The sequence below is a fragment of the Arvicanthis niloticus genome, chromosome 1 (assembly GCF_011762505.2).
Source record: "Arvicanthis niloticus isolate mArvNil1 chromosome 1, mArvNil1.pat.X, whole genome shotgun sequence".
NCBI classification, from domain to species: Eukaryota; Metazoa; Chordata; class Mammalia; order Rodentia; family Muridae; genus Arvicanthis; species Arvicanthis niloticus.
This window is the reverse complement of record NC_047658.1, coordinates 68588898-68609035: the sequence shown is the minus strand read 5'-3', so window position 1 is coordinate 68609035 and position 20138 is coordinate 68588898. Positions and strand designations below refer to the sequence as shown.

Genomic DNA, 20138 nt, shown 5'->3' with positions numbered 1-20138 from the left:
CAACAGGGCTGTCACATGGTCCAATCTACCTCCTCAGAATCTGGGTCAGATTGGGTCTTAGAAGATCATGTCAACTTGGGCTGTGGTAGCACACACCTTTAATCCCAGCACTTGGAAAGGTGAGGTAGGGGAATCTCTGAGTTCAAGGCCAACCTGATCTACAAAGAGTTCCAGGCAGGTAGTGCTACAAAGAGAAACCCAGTGTCAAAAACCAAACCAAACAAACAAACAAAAACAACCCAAATATGTCAGTCAGTTCCTCTTTCCTGACTAGCCATCTGGGATGGCTGTGGGTCAGGCTATATACTCTGGCCAGGAGAATTCTGGGATCCTGAACTGGAGATGCTACAACAGCAGTATAAGCACAGGGCGTGGCCGGGTTGAAAGAGTGCCTGATTGCTGCTCATCTCTAATGGAGAACGGATCCCTCCCCAGTAGGAAAAGTTTCTACAGACACTGGAGAAGTGTGCATTGGATCCTAGTTCTGGCCCCATCTATCCATCTTCAGTGAATACCTCTAACCCTGCTTTAGGGTCTGACGTAGGAATCACAGCGTCCCACTTTAGTGTCCTGAGCGGTTCCCAAGCCATGGAGTCATGCCATGGCCTTTATGGAATGCTGAACAGTATGTAGAAATTAGTAGTTGGGTGACATGGGCACTCAGGACCTTGTTCAGGCACCTGGGGTTCAGATAGTGTGGGACAAGAACCAAGCAGGGTATGTTGGCACATGTCTGTTTTTAATCCCAGCACTTGGGAGGCAGAGGCAGAAGCATCTCTGAGTTCAAGGCCAATCTGGTCTACACAGTTCCAGGACAGCCAGGGCTATGTAGAGAGATCCTGTGTCAAAATAAAATAAACTACTCACCCCAGAAGAAGGCAGGGGATCGGAAAAGTGAGTGCTGTCTTCTGGCTCAGGGGAGATTTGGAGGAAGCGGTGGGGGACAGGGCCTTAAAAGACAAGAAAATGGCAGTTAGAGGGGTCATAGTAATTATCTTCCACTGAGTCAGAGCCACCAAATAGCTGAAGACAGGAGGAATTATGTACCCCAGTTCTGAGTTGCCTCAGCTGCTGCAGCTGCATGGGACGTGTGGGTCATGTGAGGCTGGGATGGCTGTACAAGCTGTCACAGCGGGGCACAGAGCCCAGCTTTCTCCTGACAACCTCTTTAGCACTCTGTGATGGCTGGCTTCCAAAGGAATGGGAGTCCAGGGCTACACAGCGTGCAGTGTCAACTCAGCCACACACTCTGCACCTAAATGGTCACAAGGCCAGGAATCAGGACTATATCCACTTCTGAGTGTAAAGAGAAGGGCTGCCACATCATAGAAGGTACTGGAGAGTGCTGGTGGCCATCTTTGTAAACTGTATACCGAAATGTTAAAAGTAAAAGCCTGTGGCAGATCCCTACCCCTAACCCCCACCCCCCATCTCATGGTCATAATAAAGCTATTGCATCTCAAGTAGCCAAGTCAGCCTGGCCTATCTGGCCCATCTCCATTTCCCTTCTGAGACCACTCTCTCTGCTCAAAAACCTTCCATGGCCCTCCTCTGTGCCAGGTCAAGGTCCATGGCAGTCTTGCTGTCAGTGGGAACCAGAGGATAATCTGAGATGAGTGTGCTAAAGAAACAACTTCTTGAGGTACCCACAGATTTTGGAAACCACATTGTGTGGTGTTGTAAGCCACAGCTGTTGCACCAGACACTGTCACTACCCAGAGACAACAGAAGAGCAAAGGGAGACATCAAGTCCCAGTGCCTAGCTAGTCACGCCCAGGACCCATCCTCTGACAAGGACACAGGCGGCTTTGAGGGACTTTTTTGACAAGAGCAGGAATATGCTGCGTGATTCCTTCTTTCCTTCAACTTCCTTCTGAATCCTGGTGCTTAAGTCCAGAGGAAGCTGGAGGGATGGTGGGCCTGGGCCTGTGACTGTATCCAGGCAGGTGGGTCGCAGCCTGGGGCTGAGGCTGTTGGGTAGGGCTTTCAGGGATCTGCAGAAGACAGATGATGTCTACCTTGAAGCCTAGGGTCACCTTGCTGTTCACCATGGCCTCTTGTTCTGCTCTGGTCCTTGGTATTTATCTAAGTCCTTAGTCCTAAGCTTATGTCATAGTGACATGGTGACCACACTCAGGTCACTTCTGTGATCTTGCCTGAGCTGTTTCCCAGACTAGAACATTTCCCTCCCGTCACCTTCCTGTTTCGTAATTCCTCCCCCTCCTCATCCTCCAGTGTGATTCATCTAATCCAGGGAGCTTCCCCGTGTGCCTCAGGGTGAGAAATGCATCCTCTAGCCTCCCTGGGCTTCCCTTCCTCTGCCCCTGCTCTCAGCAGCCTGGTGTATACTAGGCACCACCACCAAAGGACCTGATCAACCCTCTCAAATAAAACCCGAAGTCCATAAAACCCAGGGTCCTCTTCAGTGCTTGAGATGACGTGGATCTCTCTCTTCCCTTTGGCCCTTGGGGCCCTTTTTCATCTGCCCTTAGGCATGGCTAGCCTCACCTTAACCTCTGCACTCTGTACTGCACCTCAGGACACACCCCTGCTGCGCTTGCTCCAGCTTAGGTACCTTCTGTCCCTTCAGAATAGTCTTTGTCTTTGACCCAGTCAGTGTCACTTACCCCAAGTCACTCTTTGTGTCATACCCCCTGTCTATTCTGCCTTCTTCCCTGAGTCAAGGTGGACATTTAGTTCTTAAGCAGAAAGGGTTGTGGTCACAAATACATGAGGGCATGGGGGCGGGGACTTTCTGTCTCTCGTGGAATTGGGAAACTCTGAGAGCTAAGACCTATGCCTAATGTCGACAGACAGACAGAGACCGACAGAGACAGGCAGACAGAGACAGGCAGGCAGGCAGACAGGCAGGCACTCGCGCGCACGCGCACACACACACACACACACACACCAACCACACAATCTACAGTACCTCAGCCATCCTCTAAGTGAAGTTGGCAAACTAGCCTATCCTGCATTCTAGGATTTATAATTTGGAGGTGGTCAAGATTGTTAGCTATCGCTGCCTATAAAAAAATTATTGTAATAGTTATCTGATTAAGTAACACTTTCTGAGGGTGGGCACCTGGGAGTGGCTTAGCTGGTGGCTCTGGCTCAGGGACCTTCTGAGTGGCAGCTAGGCTGCTGACTGGGCCAAACTTTGGAAAGCTTGCACGAGGCTTCGGGGTTCACCTCCACACTCACTCACATGACTGATAAGTGGGAACCTCCGTTCTTTGCCATGGGGTCTCTCCATGGGCCACCCCTGATGGGGCTTCTCCTAGAAGGAATGAGTGGGAAGAGAGGGGGCCAGCTGCCTTTGGTGACCTCTGAGTCATGCAAGTCTATCCTGCCTCTGTTGGTTAGGTGTGAGTCATTCTGCTCACTTCACACTCTGTCTAGGGTGGGAGGATGGGAAGGAGTGATAACTGCCACTGTAAGGAGACAAGCCCCCAAATACTCAGTCAGGCTTTTTCTGACCCCTCCCCCCCACCCCCCATGCTACAGCATGAAACAGCCTGCCTGAAAAACACTGAAGGACAGACACCCAGCTGGCCAAGGAGAAAGCCTGAAGATGGGCGGGGCAGGTCTGAGCAAAGGTTGGAACAGGAGCGATAGCTATGACCCCCGGCCTGGCTGGCATGGAGGACAGGCTTGTCTTTAGACACGAAGCTGCCAGGATGGAAACAGGAGAAGGCAAAAGACTTGAGGAAAAGAACTCGCCCTCTTTCACATGACCTTAGACTCTCCATGTCACAGACACCAGCAGCACAAGCCAGGAGAACTGAAGGGCTCTGAGCTCACAGGAGGGCTTTGTGTTCAGGTTAAAGGGTGCTTTTCATGGACCCAGCCTCCGAGCTGGAGAATACTGGTTACAGCAGTTGGATTCCCTAACTCTACACATATAACAGGCTCAAGCACTTATCTTCATGGTCCTCCTGGCCCTCTTGGGGCCTCCCTTGGGCTGCCCCACAATGTGTAGAAGGCCGTCTGTTCCACTTCAACACACATGCAAATACACACAAGATTTGTCAGTGTGATACAGCGGGTCAGAAGTCCTCAGATGTAGGGGATGGCCGGAAGCTCCTCCAGAATCAGGCTGCCCTTTGACCCGGGAGAAGTTCTCAGACATCATCACCCAAGGGGACAAAGGGCTTGCTGAGGCCCAGCCTGTCTGATACTGCTTTATGGTGACTTGGGTGGCAAATAGGACGGGGTCAGCCAGCACAGTAGATCCTGTGTCCACGTGGCATGGGCCAAGGCTCACCCTCCCACGGGAGCTCAGTTTTCTTAGGACACAGGAGGAGGCAAAGAAAGAAACTGCTGAGTGAGCAAAGGCAGATAGAAGGGGGCTGTGGGGATTCCGCTCAATTGTTGTGATCAGAGATCAAGGGTGACAGCTGGAGAAGAGAACTTTAAGGGGTAGGTCTCTGTGTTTAGCAAACTTTTATCAAGACCTTGTGATGGACCAGAAACTGGTGTTGAAAGTGGTGACCCAGGAGAACCAGTCCCTGACTGTTCTTGCTGGCTGTCCTATAGAACCTCAACATCAGGGAGGCGGGAACTTCTTCCCAAAGTTGAAGGTGGCCTAGAAGAGCTTGGAGTTGGTGTGGGACCTGGGCCAGGCCACATGGGCAGACAGAATGGGCTGAACTGGGCATCTATGTTTTGCTTTGTTTTTAATCATTGTTCTGAGATATGATCTCACTTTGTAGCTGTGATTAGCTTGGAACACCCTTAGGTAAATTGAGGCTGACTTTGAACTCACAGAAATCCAACTGCCAATCCGGAGTGCTGGGATAAAAGGTGTGTGCCACCACACATATGTTTATTAAGGACACCACCCTCATGCTTAATTGGTGCCCCATGTAAATCAGGTCCCCTAAATCCTGATGTCTTTAACTGCCATGGCTGTCCATGAGTGAGTATTTAGGGAATACTCACCCCTCTTGAAGAACTCCAGGGATGGCTTTTGACAGATGTGAGTTTGTGCTTCTCACAGACCAGGTCTGAGTATTCCTCAGCTTCGGTGACTCCTCTTCTCCCACTGTTCCAAGCCCACCAGAACAAGCTGGGGCCAGGTACATGCAGCCTCATCTTCAGTGGAGAATAAACAGACAGGGAATGGAGAGCATCTTCTTAGCTCTCCAACCCCTGAAACTTTTATTGCTACAGGATCTTGCTTAAGGAACCCTGGCGGGCCTCAAACTTTCCATCCTCCTTCTCACCCCGGAGTGCAGAGATCACAGGCCTGTGCCTCCACGACTAGATAGGGAAGTTTTTAAAGCGAGGATTGGTTTTGCTTTGTTGTTTTATTTTGCTTTGCTTTGACACAGACTCTCATGCAGCCTAGGCTGTCACCAAGAGTGACCTTGAATTTCTTTTTTCTTTTTCTTTTTTTTTTTTTATTTAAGTTTTTCAAGACAGGGTTTCTCAGTGTAGCCCTGGCTGTTCTAGAACTCACTCTGTAGACCAGGCTGGCCTCGAACTCAGAAATCCACCTGCCTCTGCCTCCCAAGTACTGGGATTAAAGGCATGCGCCACTACCACCCAGCGACCTTGAATTTCTGACCTGCCTGTCCCCAGTCTGCAGAGTGTGTTGGCATGCCAGGCTTTTAAGGGAACTTTTTTTTTCTTTATGAAGTTGATATAATTTTCTTAATATAATGATCTCCAGTTGTGTTCATTTTCCTGCAAATGACACAACTCCATTCTTCTTTATGGTTGAAAAAAAATCTCATTGTGCAGATATACAATTCCTTTTTCCACTTTGTTGATAGACATCTTGGTTGATTCGGTCACTTGGCTATTATGAACAGTACTGATATCCAAGTACCTCTGTAACACTTACAGTCTTTTGGATAAATATCCAGGAATGGTATAGTTGGGCCACATGATGGTTCTGGTTCTGGTTCTGGCTTTTGTTTTGTTTTTTTTTGTTTTTCAAGACAGGGTTTCTCTGTATAGCCTTGGCTGTCTTGGAACTCACTCTGTAGACCAGGCTGGCCTCGAACTCAGAAATCCGCCTGCCTCTGCCTCCCAAGTGCTGGGATTAAAGGCGTGAGCTACCACCACCCGGCTCCCTGAAGCCCAATTTTATGGAGGAATTTTTCTCAACAGAGGTTCCCTCCTGTCTGGTAATTATAGGTTGTGTTAAGTTGACATAAAACTAGCCGGCACAAGTACTTGTTTACAATATCTCAACATATATGAGACAGGGCCGATTCTCTTTGCCTTGTGAGGTATGATATCCCTGACTTCCAAGGATCAGAGAGGTTGAAGTATAGCATAAGAGAAAATGGCACAGTCACTCTGGGAGCCAGTTTGGCAGTTTCTCATAAAGCTAATCACCAGCTTACCACAAGCCACTCACTCAACACATCAGAAAACAAGTCCCCACATAAACCTGTGCATGGATATTTGCAGCTATTTTGTTCCTCAGCGGGCTGGGAATAGGTATCTATTGAACAAGATCTAGCACGTACTCACACAGTGGAATACTATACAGTCTTGAAGAAGCAAGCTCCTCACTCACCGCAGCGTAAGTACCTCAAGTGCACTCGGTGAGGGCACCCACCCATAGAGGCTGCCCACTCTATGACTCCATTGACTTTGGATTTCAGAAAAGGAGAAAATACAAAGATGAGAAACAGACTAGCAGTTGCCAGGGATTTAGGCAGTCTTTTGGGAAGTATGGGGACATTTTTAGAGTACAGAGCAAATTCACACAGTATTATAGTGGTGTCTGTATAACAACTGTATGCTGCTTAAAGCCCACAAAGGAACTTTCTGTATGTGGACTTTACATTTTTATTTATTTGTTTGTTTGCTTGCTTGCTTCTTTGTTTTGGTTTTTCTTTTCTTTTTTTTTTTTTAGATTTATTTATTTTATATATGTGAGTACACTGTTGCTGCCTTCAGACACACCAGAAGAGGGCATTAGAATCGATTACAGATGGTTGTGAACCACTATGTGGTTGCTGGGAATTGAACTCAGAACCTCTGGAAGAGCAGTCAGTGCTCTTAACCTCTGAGCCATTTCTCCAGCCCTGTTTTGGTTTTTCAAGACAGGGTTTCTCTGTATAGCCCCGGATGTCTTAGAACTCGCTCTATAAACCAGGTTGGCCTTGAACACAGAGAGAGATCCTCCAAGTGCTGGGATTAAAGGTGTGCGCCACTGATGCCTGACTTAGAAATGTAAATTGTAAAAAAGAATAGGATTTGGATCAGTCAGGAAAACAGGAGGACTAGAGTTTGGATTCCCAACACTCTTACAAAAGCTTGGGTAATGGCCATCTGCAACCCCAGCGCTAGGAGGGGGCAAGTAGAGACAAGCAAAGCCTTGGGGCTCACTGGTCAGTCATATTCCTCCAGGTTCAGTGAGTTGCCCTGTCTCAAAAGCTAACTAAGGTGGAGACTGATGAAGGAAGATACCTGACACCAACCTATGATCTCTACACAAAGGACACATGCAAACATGTGTATACATATGAATACATGTACACATATGTGGCAGAAATTTCCCTGTCCAAGCTATTTGCAGCAGGAGACCTGTGATTGGATAGGGAAAAGGGAGGCGGAGCTAAAGGTAGCAGAGAGGGAGACAGGGAGAAACACAGGAGAACAGAGAAGGCAAAATGGAGGCAGATGCGAACCTGCCTAGCTTTAGTAGTCTCAGGTAGTTACACATATCAAAAGGTTAGGATAATTGAGATAACTCGTCTAAATTGTGTGGGCATCTTGTGTATTGAGATTTTATTGATATATATATATATATTTATATGTATAATCTGATTGGTTAATCATAGCCTTAAGAGTTTTGATTTTGTTGGGTGATGAGTACTGTGATATCTAACTGTGAGGATGGCGGTTATTGCATGGGGCTAGCCTAGCATTGTGGAGGAGGCGGGTTGTCTTAGGGGCCGAGCCAAGCCAAGAGCCTTGGAGGCAGAGGGTGGCGGCAGGCAGAGGCAGCAGGCATGCCAACGTTTTGGGAGAGCCACAGGCCGCTGCAGCTGCTAGTGTGGGAACATGGCTGCTGAGCCCGGAGCCAGCCGGACACCTCTTCTAATACCTTCCGCTACACACATATTCACCCAAAACAAATAAAAATGTAAAAATGCAAATGATTGTGTTACTTTTTGTCAGTCAGGAAGAGGGAATCTCAACTGAAGAACTGCTTCTGCTGTGTTGTCCTGTGAGCAAGTCTGTGAGACATTTTTTTACACTAATGATTGATGTGGGAGGGACTAGCCCATTATGGGCGGTGCCATCCCTTAGCAAGTGGTCCTGGATTGTAAAAGAAATCAGGTGAGGAAGCCATGGGAAGCAAGTCAGTAAGCTGTGCTCCTCCGTGGCTCATGACTGCTCCTGCTTGCGTTCCTACCCTGACTTCCTTGGGGTGAGTGCGACCTGTGAGCCCAGTAAACCCTTTCCTCCCCAAGTTGCTTTTGGCCACAGTGTTTATCACGGCAATAGAAGGCAAACTAGAACAACTAAAGTCAGGTCTATAATCCCAGCAGTTGGGAAGAAGAGGCAGGAGGATCAGAAATTCATTGTCATCTTCCGTTGTAGTGAGTTCAAGGCCAGCCTGGGACAAAAGGCACAGTCTTAAAAGCAAATAAAAAATATACTCTAAATTTGGAAATCTCAAGATGGAATGTAGACTGTGATAACAGTGATGTTTTAGAAAGGCACTGAAGATTGCCACCAAACAGAGTAGGAAGCTAAGGGACAAACTTAAGTAGCTCTAGAACAGAGGGCATGGAGGAGAAGCTGCAGGCCTAATGTCAGCATGAGATGGACACAATACAAGCATCCACTGTGTCCAGGGATGCTGAGTTCTTTCAGATGTGCAAGCTCCTGTATCCGAAATGGCTGGGCTTCCAGCTGAGAACAAACATCTAAGTCCTCACTGGGAGCCAGTTTTCTCTCAATGCTGGAGAAGGAAGACTAGAATGAGCCATGTTGTAAGGGACAAATCAGCGTCAACTCATGCCACCTTCTCACAGATATGGATGGATAGATACAGAAACCATAATAAAATCCTGGTGTATACACAGGCTGGTGCACACACGTGGGTTGCTTAGCTCTGGCTTCTGAGACAGCCTCCAAGCAGCAGCAGCCATTAGCAGCTCACACTCCCTGAACCCAGATCTTGTTTGTTTGCTTGCTTGCTTGTTTGTTTTGGTTTTTCAAGACAGGGTTTCTCTGTGTAGTCCTGGATGTTACCGTTCTCTAAAGAAGGCCTTCCCTAGGGCCAGTGTAATGTTGCAGTGGATAAAGACACTTACAGTCAAGCCTGATGACCTGAGCCGCACATGGTAGACATAGAAAACCTACTCCCAGGAGTTTCCCTCTACCCTCATGTGTGTATTGTTGCACATGGATTCTCTCTCTCTCTCTCTCTCTCTCTCTCTCTCTCTCTCTCTCTGTGTGTGTGTGTGTGTGTCTATCTCTCTCTTACACACACATGCACATCAATAAATGAATAATTAATTAAAATAAGTAATTAACAAATTAATTAATTAAAAAGGAGAGTCTTAAGATACTTGAAGAAATGCAAGAGTCTAGGGATGAGCAGGGAAAATACACAAAAGTCTGAAGCATCTTGGAGTGCCAGAAAGTCAAGACCAGCTCACACACACACACAAACAAATATCAATAGTGCACACACACATACACACACACACAGTCATTTTACTCTTACACAGGAGCCAAATAGAAAGATGTAGTGACTGTGTCAGGGACAATTTGAGAGACAAAATAATATAATAGCATTGGGATGCCAGACTAAAGTATAGCCCAAGCAGCCCTGAGCACATGCTGATAGAGTAAACAAATAAGTTACCAAGGGAGAAGAGGTAAGTCTACCTTTCAGAAAGACTCCCAGATACTAAGACTGCCCTTCCCTTAAGAGAGAGGAGCTTAACTCTCCCAGTGAAGTGTATGTAACAACCTGCTTCCAAAGGTAGAGTGTACAAAGAGTTGGGTGTAGAGGAGGCACAGGAAGTGACATCATAGGGAAAAACTTTACCAAGCACTAGCATGAGCAGGTGACCAAGGCTAATGTGACCAGTGATAAGCCACATCAGTACTATGTCCCCTTGATATGGCGGGATGACAGTAGCCCTTTCCAGCTATGATATTTCTCAATTCATAAATAAACCTCATAACCTTGTATAATCCTGGGGGAAAAATAGACAAATGCAAATTCAGGAATATTCCCACAAGATATTTTACTTATACTTTAAAAAAAAAAATGACCAGTCTTGGGTCTGTAGAGACGACTAAAATGTAAGAATGTACAATGTTGCCGGGCGGTGGTGGCGCATGCCTTTAATCCTAGCACTTGGGAGGCAGAGGCAGGCGGATTTCTGAGTTCGAGGCCAGCCTGGTCTACAGAGTGAGTTCCAGGATAGCCAGGACTACACAGAGAAACCCTGTCTCGAAAACAAACAAACAAACCAAAAAACAAAAAAAAAATGTACAATGTTCTGTAAGGTGAAGACATATGCCAGACATTTCTGTTCAGCATTTGCATTATCTGTAAATCTAAAATTCAAGTCTAAAAAGTTACTATAGGATGCGGTATTTGTTATCTGGAGCTGTTGCATGAAATGATCATACACGTGGACTCTTAAAATACCAGACACTAGGACTAGTGAGATGGCTTAGTGGGTAGAAGCTCTTGCCTGCAAGTTTGATGACCTGAGTTTGATTCCCAGGACCTGTGTGACAGAAGTGGAGTCATCCTCTGAGGTATACAGGTGTGCCAGGGCATGCGCACATCCACACACACAAAATAAACAAGTAGAATGTAACCCCAAACCCACCATCTATGAGCTGCACTGTAGTTCTTTGGTAGCTGCACTGTAGTTCTTTGGTAGAACACCTGTCTAGCATTTACAAGAGTATGGGTTCAATCCCCAGTACCATCGCATGGCAAAATAAAGCAGGTCAGAGAGCTGGAGACTGAAGTAGGTGGCACCAGGGTCACTTGTACAGGGTCAGCAAAGCCACCTTTTCTACAAGGCCTTAGGGCGTAGACTGTTTTTCTTCTGTCATCTTCTAAAACTATATCCTTGGCTTATGGCCTTTCTCCATTTCCAAAGCAGCAGCATCTTCCACTTTCTTTGACCCTGTCAGCATGCCACCCCTTGCCTTCTGTTTCTATTTTGTGTCTGTGGTTTTTGAAACAAGGTTTCTCTGGCTGTCCTGAAGCGCACTCTGTAGACCAGGCTGGTCTTGAACTCAGGGATTTGTCAGCTTCTGCCTCAGGAGTGCCAGGATCAAAGGTCCACCACCACCCACCTAGAAAATTCTTTTCTGTAAGGACACAAGTGATAGCATTGGGGGCCTGTCCAGATAATTCATGGTAATCTCACTTCAAATCCTTAATAGAATCATGTCGGGAGAAACCCTGTCTCAAAAAACAAAACCAAAAAACCAAAAAACCAAACCAAAACAACAACAACAACAAAAACAAAGAATCATGTTGGCAGACTATCCTTTCTTGCCACATACAGTGAGCATTCCCGAGTTCCAGGGCCTAAGACAGACATTTTGGGGTGTGATGTTTCTGCTTACTAAGATGCCAAGCAAGTTATCATTTTGTATGAGACTTGGACACCTTATCAGGAAGTTAGATTAGACAAATTGCTCAGCCGCCAGGCTGGTTACAGGGGAAGACAGGGGCCTGAGAACACACTTCCTTGGCCATATGGGACCTGGCACTCCTCTCAGCATCCTCCATCCCTACACAAAAGTGAGATCCATGGTAGGACACCATAGTTAGTCATACAAACAGGAACTGGAGTTCTGAGTCCCAACTTCCAATCTTGACTCTGTCGGCAGCTTTCAATGTGTCTCAAGGACATCATTGTCCACATGGTTGAAGCAATTCAAGGAGCAAATGGAAGTTAATCTTGCCCTGAGAGGTCATAATTACAGCATGTTCACATGTCCAGTGTCTCACTATCGGCACTCAGTGCCATCCAGGAACTGAGTAATGCTTAGTAATAGTAGAGATGCCAGCGCAGGCAAGGTTGCTTCGAGGCTGCTGAGGGGAAGGGAGAGCCTTCCTGGTTCACACCCATGTTCTCAAGCTCCCACAGGTCTAGACCATGGCTGGTAAATGGTAATCTGCTCTGGAGCGACCATGAGCTAAAGGGAGCTGGGGTTGTTATCGATCAGTTCTTGTATGCTTGCAGTCAGGCTGATGACAGGAAATAGGACCTTTGAGCCCAGGTGTCATTCTTTAACAGAAAACTCCAGGGCCGAAGAGATGGTTCAGCAAGTCAAGGAGCTTGCAGTAAAAGCCTGATGACCTGAGTTTGATCCCCCAAACCCACAGAGAAAAGAGAACTCCTGAAAGATGTTTATGTATCCACTCACATGGCTGAGTGTACACATGTGTATACACATATCATTTCTCCTTTATCTCTCTCTTTCTTTCTCTTTCTCACACACACACACACACACAAACACACACACACATAACAATTCAACTAGATAATTTCATTTCTTATTTGTAGAGCTCTAACACAAAAAGATGATACTCAATTATTTAGTTAGATCAGTCACATTTTTTGGTGGGCATTCATTCCTCTGTTCTACTTGATTGACACCCCACAGTCTCCTTTTGTCCTGAAAATCCTCCAGTTGTCCCTGTGGTAGTCAGTTTGCCCAGAAGCCCCTATCCTTCCATTTAAACCAATTTGTCCTGAGACATTCTTCTATGACACAGCCAGAAGCAGCTTGCCAGTGACATGTGGCCTCTTTGGTCCCTGCAGTAATCTTCCCTGACTCCTGCACGTGCCTTCTGGATTTTCTGGGCCTTGGTTGTCCACACTCCTTATTGCTTGCCTTCTTGGCCAGCCACTCTTTGCCCTGCAGCCGGGATGAATGTCTTCTTTGCTTCCCCAGAACCTTTCACAAGCTGCCCCTCTGCCCAAGACACATTGTTTACCCAAGTCTTGGTCTTTCTCGTCATTAAAAGCATTGCCTGCTCCTAGAGAGCTTCCTTGGCTCCACTCCCCTCATTAGACACCTCTTCTGACTTCCCACAGCCTGTTTCCCCACCATTCCCATTGACCACACTTTTTAGATGCCTGTGACCTCTGCTAGACTGGGAACCCCTCAGTGCCAGAGTTGATCCGTTCTGCATTGATGGCCATGCTTACCAATGACAAGGTTCCTCCCCACTCTTGACTAAGGGGCAGGCAAGACCTGAAACTGGGTATCATGAGGCCCAGTTCATTTCCTTCTCATTGTATAATAGTATCTGTCCCTTGCTGGCTCTCAAGCCTGGGTCAATGGTGGGAGTGAATGTTGGGTGGGGGTAGTGTCAACAGCTGCGCTCTAAGAAAACTTGGTCAGTCCTCACAGGCAACCCCAGACAAACACGAGCCTAGTCCCTGGATCTGGCGTGATCTGGGTCATCAAAGACAAAGGTCAATCTTCTGTGGCCATCTGCAACTGACCCTGCTTTGGACACTGCCTGCCAACCTCCTGTCCCTTTCCCTGATTCAAGAGTCAGAAATGAAAAGGACCTTGGATGGCCAGGCTTCTGATGTGAGCCTAACAGTTGAGTACACGGAGGCGCAAACGTGTGCTTGGATCTGTGGATGTTTCTGCAAGAGTAGCTGTGTGCACATGGGCTGTGTGAAAGCATGCTCAGAACGAGGCAGGTGTCTTGGGTGTATGTCTGTGTGCACTAGTATGCACATTTGAGAGTGTGTTCCTGTATCCTAGGACAGAGAGTGTGCATAGTGGGGTCCCTTTAGTTTCTTCAAACCATTACAACTGGTTCTTTGGGGCTCCAATGGCCCTGTACCACACCCCAGTCTTCTTATTTAACACAGTGCTTGGGGATCCCAGTTTCTAGGGACTCTGACCCATTACTGTATCAATCCAGTACTGTTAGTAGAGACCAGAACCAGTAGGGGAGAAGGATGAACTCTCAGGGAGGCACAGGGGATGGTGGCATGCTCCAACTGACTCCCTCGACCCCTTTAAGAAATTGGTGGTACAGGAGATTAAGCCCAGGGCTCTAAGCATGCTAGGCAAATGTTCTGTCACTGGGACTTCAGACTCTTTTATCATTGCTAAAGGTCCAGTTCTGGGCTTCTAATCCTGCTTATCTCTTTGGCTTGCTGGGACCCCTGAAAACGCTTCCCATTTGCAGGACATGGCAAAGGCCTGGTCACCTTTAGCCAAGAGGGAAAAGGCTGCTGTCTCACTTAAGTTGGAACAAACTCTAGGACACAAGTCACATTCCAGGGCCCCCTTTGGGGTTGGGCTGAGGCCTGGGCCTAGCTAGAGCTGGGAGGTTTGCTCCGCTTGTTTTCTGCCCTTCCCTGCTTTCCCAGACCCATTCTGGGCTCTCCTTTTTATTGTTGTTGGTTTGTCTTGTTTGTCACAGGGTCTTGCTATGTAGCCAGGTTGGCTGAAATTGGTGATCCTCCTGCTTCAGCCTTCCAAGTGCTGAGATTACAGGCATATATCACCATGTCTTGCCAGGGCATTTCATTCATTAGCCAGTCTCATGGGGCCTCCTCACCTTAGGGGTCTGTTTCTGGACAGGCTAGGAAGGATGGGCCTAGAACTATTACCCAGGCTCCCACAACCTGCTGTACAAAGAGAGTACTGAGGTGCAAACACAGTGTGGGAATTTAGAGACCCTCCCTTGCCAGTTAAGGTATTACATGGTCACTTCAATTACCCTACAAGGCTGAAGCCATCTTGGCCATGATCTCAAAAAACCTTAGGTTTGAAAAGTTTCTGATCCAGCTGCAATCCCCCCAGTCCTGGGGTGGTCCTCTTAACTAGGCATGGTGCCTCATGCCTTTTATCCTGGCAACTTGGGAGGCAGGAGCATGTGGCTCTCTGATTTTGAGGCCATCCTAGTTTACCAAGCAAGTTCCAGTACATTCAGGTCTACATAGAGAAACTCTGTCAAAAAAACAAAAACAAACAAACAAACAAACAAACAAAAAAAAACAAAAACAAAAAACCAAGTCAGGTGTGGTGGCACTCTTGAGATAGACACAGGCAGATCTCTGAGTTCAAGGCCAGCCTGCTTTACAAAGTGAGTTCCAGGACAACCAGGGCTATACAAAGAAACTCTGTCTAAAATCCACTCCACCCACCCCACCCCCAAGAGAGAGAGGAAGCAAGAGCCAGCCTCAGGATCAGGTGCCAGAAGATGTTGTACCTCAACATGTTTCCCTCCTGGTATCCTGTGCACAAGAAGCTGGCATGTCCCAGAGTATCAGTTGTACAGATGTTTAGCAATTAGGAGCACTGGAAGGAGGTCCCGAGTTCAATTCCCAGCACCCACATGGTGGCTCACCACCCTCCAAAGATGTAGTAGTCTTATGGGATCCAGTGCCCCAGTGCCTTCTTTTGGTATGCAAATTTGCAGATGAAATACCTGTATACATGAAATAAATAAATAAATAAATAAATAAATCTTTAAAAGAAGAAGTAATATTATAGCTATGTGTGGTGGCACATGCCTTTAATCCCAGCACTCCAGAGGCAGAGACAGGTGGATCTCTGAGTTATAGGTTCTAAACCCTGTCTAGGAAAAACAAAGCAAAACAAACCAACAGACAGGCTCTGGGTGGTGAAGTCTGGGACTCATTGGGTGGGCCTTGCATGATGAAAGGCCCCTACTTCGGAAGTCAGAGGCTTGGATTCCAGTGTCCATTCTTTTGGCACCTGGCTGGGTAGCTTTAAGGGGGTCAACTGGTTCTCTGGGACATGGCAGCTTCTTGTGCACAGAATGCCAGGAGGGAAACATGTTGAAGTACAACATTTCAGAGCGTAGAGATGCAAGCCTCAGGCTGAGGGTGTGGTAGGTTGCTTGTCTGTCATGCCTGGAACCTTAGGTTGGATCTCCAGCACCCACAATCTAGCATGGTGGTTTGTCATTTACTCCCAGAGCTTGGGAGACAGAAGCAGGAGCATCAGAAGATCAAGGTCATCCTGGACTAAAGGTGATCCTGTCTCAAAACAACAGATTCCAGCTTCAGTTCCACATCTTATAATAGTTGAACCAGTTACTTACCCAGCCTGTGACTTAGTTTCCCCACCTGTCAATGAAGACCATCACAGGAGTGGCCTCACAGGTCCTGGTAAGGTTTAAGGTGGGACAGAGCACACAGAGAGCATTTGGCAGGCCGCTGGCACACTGTGAGCTTGGAAATCTAGTGGCTATTTTTGTTCTTGTTATGTACCAGGTTGTATAACTGAATCTGTCCTGTGGCCTCGCTGACTTAACACAGCTCCCAGCCTTTGTGACAGCCAGAGGACACTGCCTAAAGGACATACTGGTGGAAACAGTTTTAAAGGGTTTGACCTCCCTGGTCCAGCTGTGCCACCTCTAATGCCTTTCCTACTGGCTTCAGGAACAGGGCTAGGCACCAAGCTGGATGCACTGGGCAGGTAAGCTCACCCAGGTTGGGGTGGGCATGTCTCAGTATCAGCAGGGTCCGACTGCCATAGCCCAACCCTGTTTTCTTCTATTGCCTGAGGTGAATGCAGTCTTCATTCTGAGGTCATGCAGGCTTCACCTTTGCCCTACTTCCCTGACAGCCCTCATCCCGACACTGTCTTGTTTCCTCAAGTTAGAAATGAATTTATTTTGGTAAGAGTCCCCTTCTCAATTTTTATTATAGTTATTTATAACATACAGTGTTGAGGGGTGGGGAGGGGGAGCTGCATGCCAAGGTTTGCGTTTGGAGATCAGAGCATATCAGCTCTCTCCGCCATGTGAATTCAGGGTTGGGCTCGGGTCCTTGGGCTCTATTTACCGAGCAGACTCTCCAGCCCACTTTTGAATCTTCTAATGATGGCAACACAAGTAACATAAGCCTTGTCGTTGTTCAGGTCCACGGTCCATACCACCTCCAGGACTTTTGCTCTCTTGAAAAGCCCAAACCCTAACTTTCCAAATTCCTTCCATCACCCTTGTTCCTTTCTCCTTCGGTATTTTATTTTCTGTGTATGAGTGTTCTGCATGCATGTATATATGGGCACCACATGCTTGACCGTGCAATCCAAGTGACTCAGAAGAAGGCATTGAGTCCCCTGGAACTGGAACTGAATGAAGACAGTTCTTAGCTGCTGTGTGGACAGTAGGACTCAAACTCAGGTCCTCTGGAAGAACAGTGGGTGCTCTTAACCACCGAGGCACCACCGAAAGTCTCTGAGTTCAAGGTCAGTCTGATCTACATAGTGAGCTCCATCCAGGACAGTCAGAGCTACAAAGTGAGAGCCCGTCTCAAACAAACAAACAAACAAACAAACAAACAACAAAATAAACAATACAAACAAAAGGAAGTAAAGAAAGAAAACTATTTATTGATCATTTCCTATGTGCCTGGAGCCCAAGTGAGAATGTAGAGCATAGTCTGGGTTATCACAAGCTGCAAAGATTTAAGATTCAATGAGCTTGAAAAAAAATATAAAAGATGAAATTTTGTCATTTAGTCATTCAACAAACCTCCTCTGCTTCCCATCAGGCTTATGGAACCAGGAAGCAGCAACAAAAGATCCCCTTTCCTCCTCTTCCTGGAGTTTTTCTGACTGGTGTCAGACTAATAGATGCCCCCATTCCTGTGCCTCTCTGCTGAGCCAGCTCCTACTCAAGAAATGCACGGCTGCTAGGGAGATCTGTGCAACAGGCACCTTATTCTCTGGATGTCTAGGAAGGACAGTGCCTTGGGAGCTTAGCTCTACAGGAGTTCTGTGACCTTTCTTTAATTTCTTCCCCTCCCTCTATTGTAAATTGGAATTAACAACACCCTATTCACATGCCTCACACACTCTTGTCCCAGCTATACCAGATGAATGTTTAAACTTTGCCCCAGGAATGCCCCCCCCCACACACACACCTTGGGGGGGCGGCTCTGCTTTCCCAGATTATATAGATGATAATTTGTGTGAGTTGTCTTTTAAATAGTCATCTTTGACTGTTCCATAGCGGTCCTTTATTCCCCCCACCCCTTGTTCCTAGACACAGATTCAAACAGCCCCAGACCACTTGCTGTCTCACCTCCACAGTACAGGCAGACAGAATTGTCCAGAAGCAGTCAGGGACTGGGCCAGAGGTCACAAAGCAAACAGACCTGCCTTCCTCTTCCCAAGTGAGTCACTTAATTACCTGAGCCTACCAGATCCTCTCACCAAAAGCAAATAAAGCAAAACCCACAGGGCCTCTAGCAGTTAGTGATGGAGACCATCCACCTATGTGTGGGGGAGGGGAGAATGGGGCTGCCTTTGCTACCATGACCACTGAGACTACTGAAGCAAGGACCGTTAGGGTTACTTGCCAAGGCTTTGTTTTTGAGTATTAAATGGTCCTGTTTAATCTCACACCATCTCTTTGAGGTTTGATAGACACTCTGGAAAGAGGAAATAACCAAGACACAGAAAGGGGATATCACTTGTCCAGGTTAGGACCGCACTATAAGGTATTGTGAGGCTGGGTTTGTACCAGGTAGCCTAACTCTGAATCTCGTCCTGAATGCTCTTCTGTGGAGCTGTACCCTACAGCTCGGGAGTGACCGAGTCATACCAGTGGGGTGACTGAGCCCTGTAACCCCCACCCCCTCCAGCTCTGTAGTTAGGATGGTCCTACAGGGCACCATCCTTCTCTTCTCTCTCCTCCCTCTTTCTTTTCTCTCCCAGTTCTCCTTTCCTTTTCTTTCACTCCAGCACTAGGACTGGGAGCTAGAACCCAGTGCACACTAGACAAGCATTCTAGTGCTGAGCTGCAGCCTCAGGCTAATGACTTTTTGAGACAGGATCTCTCTAAGCTGTCCAGCCTGGCTTGAACTCACTCTGGAATACAGGCTAGCCTTGAATTTGAAGGGACATTAATTTCTTTCTGCAAAGTTTAGAGTTCTGCTTGGAGTGCATGTGACAAGTCCTCTGGGGCTTCCCATGTGTCACAAGTGTCCTTCATGGGAGTCTTTCTTTATGGGTATACAACAGGAGACAGCCTCTGTGCAAATTCCTAAGAAGTGACCTAAAAACATCTTCACTTACTCATAAAGTTCTGGTGTCCAGAGGGGAAAAGCAGGGTTTGGATTTACAAGCTCTTCTCCAGAATTCTAACTGCAAGCATACATACGAGGACGCATGCGGCACTATGCTGCTTTTCCCCCCCCCCCCCCCAAGGTAGGGTTTCTATGTGTAGCCCTGGCTGTCCTGGAACTCACTCTGTAGACCAGGCTGGCCTCGAACTCAGAAATCCGCCTGCCTCTGCCTCCCAAGTGCTGGGATTAAAGGTGTGTGCCACCACTGCCTGGCTATGCTGTTTTTTATAGTCAGGAAGTCTACCCCTTTCTCTGGTCCACTACTTTACAAAGCAAAAGTCTGCTAGAAGCCCCTAGAAAGACAACAGAAGGTCAAATCGTTCCCAGGGCCCAGGCAGCAGCACACTACCTCTGGGGAAGAGCCAAAGCAACTCCCAGAATACAATCCCTTGGTGGTCCTAAGAGACCCTTGTAGGAATGGTAGACACAGAAAGCCTGCCTGGGAAGGGCCAGGAGATGGTCTCCATTCTGAGATCTTCACTGATACCAAGCAGAGGGGGGCCCACCACTACAGAGGAATGAGAACTATCTTCCACCAAAGACCAACTGTGGATCCAAAGCACTAGGTGGCTGCCATGGGGAGAGGTTCCAGGAACATAAAGAAAGCTTGTGAAATAACTAACTGGGGTGGAGGTGTTAGGCAGACAGGGTTTCGAGGCCCTGAGTTCCCATGTAATGAAAACAACAAAATCCAGTTGATGTAAGCAATAGAAACTGCCAAGTAACATCTACCTGGGGACTTTCTGTGGCCCAGCTTCCTTCCAAAAGGGCAAATGCCCTTCTGTAGTCAATCTTAATTTTTGGTAGTTTTTATTTCTCTTTGTTCAGCCTATGACAGCTTGCTGTTGAGCTGTCCCACAGCCTTTCTGGGCCTCTTCCAGTTGTGAGCACTGCCTAGTTGATGAGTCTTTTAATGCTCAAATAGGCTGTTAAACTTCATCTAAAGTCTTTAAGATACCACTTTCAAGACAGAGGTATATAGAGCTGGGCCTGCCCAAGCTTGACCCACTTAATAGAGATCCTACTGAG

The 20138-nt window shown here is 47.3% G+C and overlaps 1 long non-coding RNA gene across 3 annotated transcripts; it reads right to left on the bottom strand.

Annotated features, from left to right (window-relative positions):
- Positions 1 to 70: 70 nt before the first annotated feature.
- On the bottom strand, positions 71 to 16207 carry LOC143443129 (uncharacterized). Of its 3 annotated transcripts, XR_013111880.1 has the most exons (4): positions 16076 to 16207; positions 4945 to 5097; positions 868 to 950; positions 71 to 184 (listed from the first exon to the last, which is right to left on the bottom strand). It is a non-coding gene; the product is annotated as an uncharacterized LOC143443129 (long non-coding RNA). The 3 variants fall into 3 exon arrangements; XR_013111881.1 differs by lacking the exon at positions 4945 to 5097 and having other exon boundaries at positions 16076 to 16201; XR_013111882.1 differs by lacking the exons at positions 4945 to 5097; positions 16076 to 16207 and adding an exon at positions 1048 to 1371.
- Positions 16208 to 20138: the final 3931 nt, after the last annotated feature.